The sequence below is a fragment of the Melitaea cinxia genome, chromosome 5, assembly GCF_905220565.1.
Source record: "Melitaea cinxia chromosome 5, ilMelCinx1.1, whole genome shotgun sequence".
NCBI lineage: Eukaryota > Metazoa > Arthropoda > Insecta > Lepidoptera > Nymphalidae > Melitaea > Melitaea cinxia.
In genome coordinates, this window is record NC_059398.1 from 18,603,387 (window position 1) to 18,614,315 (window position 10,929).

A 10,929-nucleotide genomic window follows, 5' to 3' on the forward strand; every position below is an offset into this window, starting at 1 on the left:
GCTCACAACAAGGCCACCCCTCAGACGTGTGAGTTCGTGTCGTCCGGCCAGCAAAAGTCCCCCGACTATCGGCTGGATATCAGGTATCCTGCTTCAGCCTGTAATATTCCACTACTGAGCATAGGCCTCTTTCCCCACATAGGAGAAGGATCAAAGCTTAATACACCACGCTGCTCCAGTGCGGGTTGGCGGATATATTCCCTACTATGAGTAACGATCGCTATCAGGTGTACATGATAACAACCGGAACCGACAACTTAACGTGCATAGCAGGATATATCCTATTCAAAATCTAGAGCAGACCGACTGGGGAAGAACCTCGACCTAACAAAAGATCACAGCTAAATAATAGTGCTTTCAAGCATTATTGTGTTCCTGTGGTGAGTAAGGTGACCAGAGCTCCGGAAGTATTACGATGCGCTTGTGATGCTTGTATTATTGAAGTCGTCTATGGCTACGGTAATCGCTTACAATCAGGTGAGCCTTACGCTTGTTTGCCAACCTAGTTTGTAAAGGTCACAGATAATTGTGTGTTTTTTCTTATTCGTGAATATTAAGCTATAAATTGAATTTCCATACATAAAAATTTACCTATTTAAAAATTCACAATAAAATTTAAATCAAAATCAAAAATAACTATATAAATAGGCTTCAAGAGCACTTTCGATTCGTCATTTTACGAATTAAAATTTTAAAAGTAATTATTATTTTTAAAAGTGAAGCTACCACCGATTCGGAATGTAGATTCTGCAGAGAAGATCTGGCAAGAAACTCCGCAGCTACTTTAAAAAAATTGTGTTTGAATATAAAATTACAAAGTCAGGAATTCGGAATGTTAGCTGAAATAGCTTCAGCTGGCGAACAGACGTGGAGTGGATGACGTTGGTATTCGTGGAAATTGTTATTAGTCATAAATCGTACCTACTAGAGTGCTATCGCAAAATACTCTTGACTAAAGCCTTCGACACACTGGACGCGTACCGGCTTATACATTGCACCTGCCAACCCGCAATAATGTGGCATTGTAGATTATGCTCCAAGCCTTCTCCTACAAGTAGAAAGAGGGCTATGCCCAGCTGTGGGATACTACAGGTTGAATATAATAGATATCATACCCAGTTCTAGAACTAGATATGGTGTAAAACGAGGCTCTTCATTTGGGTAGCACTTTCAGGGGCCGACAAAATCATAATATAATTCATTTGAAAACAAAACATTATCTCACATAATTAAAATGTCTTATATTTTTTTTTAATTTTCCGACCACATAAATGCCACTTTTTTTCCGGAAAAAGGGGGCGCCACTATCAAGTATCATTTTCTGTTTGTAAATCAGTGAATGATTATTGTTAACACTTTTTTAAGCTCCGAGTTTCAATTGCTAATTTGTCAGAGTTGTAAATACAATACCTACGATTCATATGCCCGGCCTTAACACGTTGATACGCGTTCACTCTGACCAACGCATTATTTGCAGCCTAAATAACTTATCTATCAGCGATTCGTCATACTATCAAACTTGTGTATTTTACGTCATAATTTCATTGGCACATATTTTATACATATAAATAAAATTAGAGTGTCTGTTTGTAATATTAAAATTACCGCTTTATACTAAACACATATGAAGGTATACTTGGTACATATACCAATATAACATTTTTTTATAATTTTTGTATGTCTGTCTGTTTATTCCGGCTAATCTCTGAAACGGTTGGACCGATTTTGATGGGATTTTTACTGGCAGATAGCTTATATAGATATTTTAGAAATTTATTTATTTTATAACTCTGAAAAAAAAAAACTTTTATGTTAAAATCCACGCGGACGAAGTCGCGGGCATAGCTAGTTTATATACATATTGATAATTTTTTAAAACCGTCTGAATATTAATGGAAACATCATTAAATCCATCCCGAGCGGAACCTACACACATCACTTCTTTTTCTATACTACAAGGTTGGCAAGCAAGGATACGGCCTGCTTGATGGTAAACGGGTACTGTAACATATGAACGCCTATAGCATCAGGAGCATGGCATGGTTATTGTTGACCCTAGTCCCTTATCCTCCCCGAGAGCTCTGATCACCATATTCGCGACAGGGACGAAAACAGCTTAAGAACAGTTGCTTCCCCAGTTGTGCTGCCCCAAATTTCAATAGAATGTATACCAGAGCGACTGTCAACCCTAAAATGTTCACTATAAATACATCGCCGTTCTATGAATAACGTAAAAACTAACCCCTCTGTTAACTATAAGATTACATCGGTTAAATGTAATTCAAGTCCTTGTTTGAATGGCTTTCAATTAGAAGGCGAACTAACTTTATTATGATATGATACTAGCTGCCGGACAGACTTCGTTCTGTCAATAATTAATAGTGATTTTTTTATTTTGTTTTTTAGTATTAAAACCTTAAGGAACACACAAAAAAAAATTAGCCGCATTGGTCGAGCCATGCTCGATGCGCTTAGAAACATTCATTTATATTTATGTAGGTGTATGTGGTCTTTCAACAACTTTTAGTAAGTTTCTTATTGGGGTAGAGCACTTCCTTATTGACACTAAAGACGCTTTAGCTGTAATATTCCACTACTGGGCATAAGCCTCTTTCCCCATGTGGGAGAAGGATCAGAGCTTAATCCACCACGCTGTTCCAATGCGGGTTGGCGGATATATTCCCTACTTGGGTTGGCGCAACGGTCACAGCCATGAATTGTTGCGCTGGCAGTTGCGGGTTCGATCCCCGCACATGATAAACATTTGTATTGGCCTTACAGCTGTTTTCCGTGGTCTGGGTGTTTGTGCAGTCCTTGAGGGTCTCCCCACCGTGCCTCGGAGAGCACTAAGCTATCGGTCCCGGTTGTTATCATAGACACTTCACAGCGATCGTTACTAACAGTAAGAGATATATCCCCCAACGCGCAGTGGAGCAGCGTGGTGGATTAATATCAAATCCTTCTCCTACATAAGAAAGAGATCTATTCCCAGCAGTGGAATATTACAGGTTGACAGTTTACGAATATAGATACATTAAAATACTCTAAAATACAGGTAAGCTGTGTGGCTACGTCAGTAAAGAATATAGCCACCCCCTCTCTTTCCGTGGCTGTCGTAAGAGGTGACTAAGGGATAACACAGTCGCACTACCACCTTGGAATTTAAAAAGCCGACCGATGACGGGATAACCTGACTATGGGCAACACACATGAGTTCACGCTATTTTTGCGCAAACTTGTGGAGGCCTATGTCCAGCAGTAGACAGATAGGTAGCGATATTTTTTACCAACAGTTTGTTTAACAAAGGGTTTTTGATTGAGTTTTTACGACTTTAAATACATCTGCTCAATATGTTTATAATATTTATATGTTAATGTAAATTTAATTTCAATTAAATATACATTTTTGACATATAAAAACTCGCTAAAAGTCGTTTTTAAAAAAATATGAAAATCGTTATATAATTTATTCCTAGGTAATTATTTTGTTATTATAAGCGTTAGCAACGAGAATTTTGTATTAATTGTTCAATATGTCTTCTGTAGAATTATAAATAAATCTAAAACTATGCTTTCAACCGCAAATTAATTTCTTTTGCGTTTAATATTTTAACCACAGGGTAATTGATGTTTATTTAACAATTACAAGTTACAATTATTTTTATAATTGTTACACGTTTCTATTAAAACATCTATATTAAAATGTATAACTATAATATTAACTATAATTTTGTAAATAATCGTATACATGTTTCTGATTATTTTTTTTAATCAAAAATATTGAAAACTCATAGTTGATGTATTTAGTACTGTGCTATATTAATGATTAAATAAACATTAATTTATAATCTGCAAGAAAATGTGAAAAATATAAAATTGTAACAAAGACTTACGTTCCCATACGCGATGTTAACGTAACATCCCTCGAACTCGCGATAACCACAAAATCCAGTTCAAATAAAGAGCAACGTTATCCCAATCAACCCCAGTCAAATTAATACCACACATTATTATCCTCATAGTAAATTACACACACATTCACGTAACCACTGTATACGCACCACCCTTTCGCCGCACACAAACAATTACGCCCTTCAGACGATTAATTTCATTTTCAGCTCCTCCAACGTGACCACGGCTTCAGTTGATGTTCTGTCACTGTGGGGACGTCGTTCCAGCTTCGTACACGTTATAAATAGAATTAATTGTAGTTGTTTACAAATAAAATATGCAGGGCGGGCGTAGGGCGGGCGGACGTTAGGCGGAGACGCGTCGGGTCGTTGGCCGCGCGTCGCCATGACAACGGTACGGTGCAGATCGGCGCTGATGCAGAATGTCAGATTGCATCTCAAATAGAAGGTGAATCGTTATAGCTAATATTGTATTATCCTTTGATATTATGTTTTACATTGTGTAACAAAGTATGTTATATAACAATGTTGTTTAAGATGTTTTGTTAGTTGAATTATGTTTAATAAATTAGACATAAATTTAGACTTAAAACAAAACTATAACTAGTCTTACTCTATACACAAAAATAATGTACACATATATACGAGTATTGTCTGCCTGTCTGCCTCCAAAATTAGGCAGGTTAACCTCAGGTTATGAAAGTCAAAGTATGTTCTATTCGTTGTAATTATTAACGTCTAATGCGATTTCATACGAGGAAATTCCTTTTTCTAGATGAGAAGGGCATACATTAAATACACCACGTAGCTACTTAAAGAAATTAGTTCACTTATATAACATAAATTACAGATGATATAACTCTAGATATATGTCAAAACTAGTTGTACCCGCCATTTATTATTGTTCAGTTCGCAGAATTATAATAAACAAATTTCTAAAATAAAAGTAGCCTAAGCTACTCATTATTACATCAGCTATATACCAGTGATAGTAAATCCCGTTAAAATCGGTCCAGCCGTTTTAAAGATTAGCCAGAACAAACCGACAGACAGACAGACAAAAATTGTAAAAATGTTATTTTGGTATATGTACCGTGTCCATATGAATCCATATGAATTTAGTAAAAAGCGGTTATTTTTTTATTAACATTAGTTTAATAAACATTATAGTTACATATTTACAATTCACAACTTAAGAACTAAATATTTACAGATAGTTGTGGTATAAATCATGTCCGCGTGGAATTGTGCCAAGAATGCTGGCAGCATTTCCCCGTTGAATCGCTATGCCGATTCTCTGGGCAAAAAATGCACCAGCCCTCTTGTCGCCAGTGGAGGCAATAAGGCGAGGAGTTATCTCATTTAAAAAAATTTTTGCACTGCTACTCCAAGGTCCAAGTGTTTCGACTGCAAACGGCACAAAGAAGTAATTTGGAATTAGTGACGAATATTTGTGCCGTTTAGTCGTTTCAGCTTTTTCCGCTGCGGCTCCCGCTTTTAAGACTGTTTACCTGACATAAGACGGAGCAAGTGTGTCAACGCAGGTTGCGTCCCACAGAAGCGCCCGTCCCCTTTCCCAGAAACCAACGTCAATCCATCAGGTCCCTTGCCATCATTGCGACTAATTCCAGTAGGCTCGATAAGAGCAGGAACGTCGGCAAGAGCATGCAAGGTTATTTTAATATTACAAACAGACACTCCAATTTATTTATTTGTAGAGATAATTTGAAATCCGTAAAGAACATGAACATTTTATCACACAGCTCATTTAAGCTGACGTGAGCAGTGACTCCACACACATACATCACATATAAACCAACTGTCAGGCGGACCTCTTCCATAAATAACAAAGTGTTAATCGATTGAAGTCATTTATTATTTATCGATGTACTTAACGAAGTAAGACCGCTTCACTTTTTAATATTATTCTATAATTTTAACCGACTTCAAGAAAAAGAGGAGGTTACTCGATTCGACCGTATATATATATTTAATGTATGTTCAAGGATAACTCCGTCGTTTATGAACCGATTTTGATAATTCTTGTTTCGTTAGAAAGGAGAAATCCCTAGTTTGGTACCATGATAAGGAAACCAGAATCTGATGATGCGATCCCAGAAAAATCGAGGGAAACTCTCGAAAAGCCGCATAACTTTTTACTGGGTGTACCGATTTTGATGATTTTTAATTTAATCGAAAACTGATATTTATCATGTGGTCACATTTAAATTTCATCGAGACCTGATCACAAGTTTTGAAGTAATTTTTGATAATGCGTATCTACTCGACAATTTTTTTGTCTACCTACGTAGTATTACTTGTCGATATATGTAATTGAAGGCGGTTTTTCTTCGTTTGCCTGCAAACACAATTATTGTGGTAATTTTTATTTTTCGTTCATCTGTCGCATGTCGCAGGTCGCAAGTGTTCCGCGGTATTTGTGTGTTTTGATCTGTGTATTGATGTAAATGTTTTATTTATTAAAGTTTCACTTGCGACGCGGTTTCATAAAACCACACAACAGCAATGAGCTTGTGATGCTTCTGGTGTTGCAGACGTCTATAAGCTACGGTAATCGCTTACCATCAGGTGAGCAGTACGCTTGTTTGCCGATGTAGTTGTGTAAAATAAAATTATGTGGTGTCATGGGACACCAGGTAGGAACGAAGTTCCTTCGGATAGTATAGAAGTAACACAATGTGGAAAAAAAAGAAATGAATTTTATACATATTTTCTAGTTCTTGATTTTTTTTTAATTTTGTTGATTGGTTTTTAATTAAGTACATAAAAGTATTTAGGAAATTTAGTATTTCAGAAAATAACAAATACCGTAAAATAAAATTAATCAAACAAAATAATAATAATTCAAACTATTAAGTGAAATAAAAAAACATGTCTCTTTATTTATTTTTGTCGACAGTATAAAATGACATAAATAATTTTAAAAAAGGTTTACTAGTAATATTTTAGTTGTACAAACGTCATATTATACAGTCGTGTGGCTGATATTACGTCACTTCCGTTATATATTTTTCTTACGGTTTTAGTATCACATTTTTTTCAGTTCGGTCGCCCAGCCAAATGTCAAGACTGCTGTAAGGAACTTCGTTCCAAAATCACATTCAGTAAATAGTTTATCTTCGTATCAAAATACCAACAGCGACTCTGTAAAATTTTGACCTAATTATCTCTTACACGTGCTAAAACTATTTCAATATGATGTTTGTTTAATTTCTTCGGTATTAACAGTGTTTGCACGGCACCACGCCTTTTGCAAATCGGTCAAGGCCTCCCCTGCCGCCCAACTAGAGTGTAGTTCGTTTGTTTATACTTGATACGAGTCAGTAAAAAATGTTTTATAATATTAGGTAATAAAATGTTAAATTTGTTATCAAAAACAATTTAAACATATGAGTGTCATTAACACACAATTATTATTCAGATTAGATTATAAATTTGAACATTATTAAGGTTCTGTTTCGGTAACTGGTCGCCCAGTTACCGAAATTCGACCATAATTAATTTAAATTATAAGTTTGAACATTATTAAGGTTCTGTTGTCAAAGACTATACTTCTATAATAATGAACAAAAGAGTACCCGATATTCGTGTGTGTATCAAGCACACGGTAGTGTGTGTAATATTTTTGAATATCATATCAAAAATTGACCGCTCATTGTACACTGAAATTGCTCATTGTTCATGTAAAGTGTGTGTAATATTTTTTTTTTTTATTCATTTAATATATTTTATGAATAGTGAAAACAAAAATATTTGCATTCTGCACTCCTTTTCTAGAGGTATAAACTATAACTGTGCGAAATTTCATACACCTCCGTACGCGCAATTTTCGTAAAAAGGGGTACCTATACAAAGTTTTTGCTTCACGAATAGTAGGTATTATAATAGTATATAGATTATTTTACTATCATTTATTTTATTAATTAGTACGGATTTACCACTTACACTTATTAACATGTCAAAAAAATTATGTTAACAGATCATAATAGTATATTATATAGTATATTATTACAAAAAGTAAATTAAAAAAAATTACATATCAATTCATATAAATAATAATAATAATAATTCACATACAAAGAAATAAAAATATAATTGTGTTTGCTCGCAAACGAAAAAAAACCGACTTCAATTACATCGACGAGTAATACAACGTAGATCGACGAAAAAATAGTCAAGTAACTACGCGTTATCAAAGATTACTCAAAAATTAATTATCAGGTCTCGATAAAATTTATATGTGACCACATGATAAACATCAGCTTTCGATTAAATCAAAAATTATCCAAATCGGTACACCCAGTAAAAAGTTATTGCGGATTTTCGAGAGTTTCCCTCGATTTGTCTGGGATCCCATCATCAGATCCTGGTTTTCTTATCACGGTACTAAACTAGGGATATCCTCTTTCCAACAAAAAAAGAATTATCAAAATCGGTACATCTAGTAGAAAGTTATGCGGTATAATACAACGTAGGTCGACGAAAAAAGCGTCAAGTAAAAACGCATTATTAGATATAACTCGAAAAGTAGTTGTTAGATCTCAAATAAATTTAAATGGGACCAATTGGCACACACCACCTTTCGATTAAAACAAAATTTGTCGAAATCGGTCCACCCGGTCAAAAGTTCTGATGTAACATACATAAAAAAAAACAGTCGAATTGAGAACCTCCTCCTTCTTTGGAAGTCGGTTAAAAAGGGAAATAAAAGGAACACACGACGTAATTGTAGTTATTTCCCCAAACACTTATAATTTTTTTTTTCTGTTTTGAGTGTTCGTGTACGTTTGTGCGTGTGTGTGTGTTTTGCAATTTTCAGCCCATAGCATAATATATGTAGGGTTGGGTAATAAACATACCTAGAAATACAACTAAATTACATACGCCATATAAAATTTCGTTTGCAAGGATAAACTTTAAAACAAGTACAAAAGAATTTCCATTAGAAAATGTACTGAAATTATGTTAGAATTAATCTAGTCCTGCCATCTAGACTTAAAATTAGTTAGTATCATAAATAATTTCATATCGTGCTGCCATCTGTAATATTTTTGTGAACTATAGCGACTTCTACGTTGGAATAAACATGCACTCTTAAATAATGAAGTACTACTGAAACATTTTGATAGATGGCGTTAAACATCACAAACGAATATGTTTTGAGGTATTACTGGAACATTTTGATAGATGGCACTAAACGTTTCAAACTAATGTATTTTGTTGACCATATTTGTAACTAGCTGTGCTCGCGACTTCATCCGCGTTCATGTTCAACGTGATTTTTTAAATCGCCATAACTTTTTTATTAATGAACCGATTGACACGAAACAAACACTTAATGTTAAGCTAAGCTTGCCACAATATATTTGTAAAAACCACATCTAAATCAGATAAGCCGTGTCTGAGATTAGCGTGCACAAACGCACAGACAAACAGACAGACTAAAATTCTGACAATCATTGTTTCGAGTCCTATTTGCGTTGATAAAGGTCCCAAAAATGTTTTACTCATATATTTTAAATGTACAGACAGCGACCCGTTACATTTTTTTTTTATTATATGGATGACGATTAGTTAATCTTGTTTAAAATATAATTATAATTTTTTTTTATCAAAAAAATTTTTTGAGGTTAAAGGAGGCGGCGTTGTAGCGCTTATAAATTGACAAATTTAATTTAGTTAAATTTAGTTTGAATATGTATATATATTTTTAATTTTTTTCTTTATACCAAAGACAATTTTTTAAATTTTGTTTTATAGGAACCTTGTGCAGTCATCAAGTTACGCGAATAACTAAACCAAGAACAAAAACAAAACATAAAAAATAAACAATTGTATCTTAATTGTCTACAATTGGACCGTTTTGCCGAACTGCAATCTCCACCAGACAACCGTGTTGTGGATCGGAATAAAGTCACCAGATTGCTTTTCACGAATTTTAGTTTTTCTTCGAAATAAAATTACGAATAAAGTACGTGATCGTTTGTTTATTCTCGCCGGGAACGGTACTGGCTTTCTGTTCGTATATTTTTATACGTCGATTTTAATGTATTCCAAACCAGATGTGGACTCCGGTCCGACGTGCTTATCCCTTGTATTATAATAACACTTTTATTTATTTTTATGGAAACTAACAGATGTTTAAAATAATATCTTTTCACAATCTCAATCATCCCGTAACGGTAAAAATATATGGATGAAATTTGGTACAGAGAAAGTTTACTGTCTGGATGACTGGGTTGTAACACGACTTTTCATCCCAGATAAGGATACGGTTCCCATGGGATTAATTTTTGTCACTAAGGCTCAACGTGATTTTTGCGCAATAATAGTATGGAGATCATAAAATAAATTACATTATACTTACACACTAGCAGCTCATAAAGAATAACACGCCAATTAGTATGGAGGTATAAAGAGCACGTATAATTTTGACGATGTTGTGCGAGAAATCATTTCAAGTTCGGCTATTTGCTATATTTATCCTAGAGGCCTCCTTCACCAGTTCCTGATAATGCCATCTAATGCATAACACTACAAACAAGATAAAATATGATATTATTTTATTATTCGCCATCATTTGTCAGAAATTTGTAGTCGTAATAAGTGAATTCGGAAATTGTAGTTCCCGTTTCACCTTTTATTAATAAAACCTATCAATAATTCATATACGAGGTAAACTTTCTTATCAAATGATGAAATAAGCACGATGAAACTTTTTTTTTTGTATAATTTTTTCTCATTCGCTTCCTAACATATTATATTTTAAGGCTTTAGAACATGTAGGAATTTAGTTTAAGCTGTGTATCGATATATGCAAATCAAGTTACTACATCAAAGCGAAGTTGTCTGCAGAAGCTCATCTCAAAGTAACTCATACCGTTTACTGCTTCCGATAACATCTGCGCTGCGCGAAATTAACGTAATTTATTAAATCTGTAAGATATCGGGCATAAATCTTACAGTGAGGTGTTCCGGGGCCAACGATCGCGCTTGC